Raw genomic sequence first — 1,251 nt, 5'->3', positions numbered from 1 at the left:
AAAACTCGATCATATCCCAGTTGGAGCTACAGTGGTGTACTGTGATAACAGTTCCACTATTAAGCTGACCAGAAATCCAGTCTTGCACGGTCGAAGCAAACATATTGATGTTTGTTTCTACTTCCTCTGTGATTTAAGTAAAGATGAAACTGTGATGTTACAACATTGTCATACTAAAGAGCAAGTGGCTGATATCATGATAAAACCTTTGACTCAAGTTATGTTTGAGAAGTTACACATGTTGCTGGGTGTCTGTCAAGATCCTGAAGTTTGATTTAAAGACTGAGTCATCAGTTTGGAGGGAATGTTGCAAAAGATTTAGTTACTATTTCATGTTTTAGTTTCCAAATATCAGATCACTAATATTATCTTATGCCGTATATTTTTTTTTTTTGTGTGATATTCTGCTTTCTATTAGAATTTTATTTTTATTTTCTGTTAAACATTGTACTGGCTATAAATATAGTCATTTTTCACTTAATAAAACATTGCATTTCCTTCCTTCTACAAACTTATTTTCATTACATTTATCACCTCTAAAACTCGATTTTTGATTAAAATCAATTCAATTGATTTGTTACAAATAAAGAAACAAGCTCTTAAAATTATATTATTTCATTGAAATATTGATTTAAGAAAAACATTTAAGGTTCTATAGCTCAGTTGGTTAGAGCGTTGGTCTTATGAGTCGAAGGTTGTGTTGCGTAGAGTAGCCTTTATTCCTCCATATCCTTCTTTAACACCTATCAAGACTCAATTTCATCGCCCACTAATGCCCTCACTTCACATAGGACAACACCTATCAAGACTCAATTGCTTCGCCCACTAATGCCCTCACTTCACATAGGACAACATCTACAAGTTGTGTTCCTGTCACAGCCCAAAATTTGAATCTCGAAATCAAAGGCTGGACCAGCAGACTTCCAAAACAAGATGCTACTTCACATAGGACAACATCTACTAGTTGTGTTCCTGTCACAGCCCAAAATTTCAATCTCGAAATCAAAGGCTAGACCAACAAACTTCCAAACCAAGATGTTCAAGTAGTAAATGAGTTCTATAAAAAGTATGTAAATAGTAGATGTTGTGTTCCAAATGGGAACCTCCCCCCCCCCCCCCCCCCCCCCCCCCCCCCCCCCCCCCCCCCCCCCCCCCCCCCCCCCCCCCCCCCCCCCCCCCCCCCCCCCCCCCCCCCCCCCCCCCCCCCCCCCCCCCCCCCCCCCCCCCCCCCCCCCCCCCCCCCCCCCCCCC

This window comes from Cucurbita maxima, unplaced genomic scaffold, assembly GCF_002738345.1.
Source record: "Cucurbita maxima cultivar Rimu unplaced genomic scaffold, Cmax_1.0 Cma_Scf00065, whole genome shotgun sequence".
NCBI lineage: Eukaryota > Viridiplantae > Streptophyta > Magnoliopsida > Cucurbitales > Cucurbitaceae > Cucurbita > Cucurbita maxima.
This window is presented reverse-complemented; position numbering follows the sequence as displayed.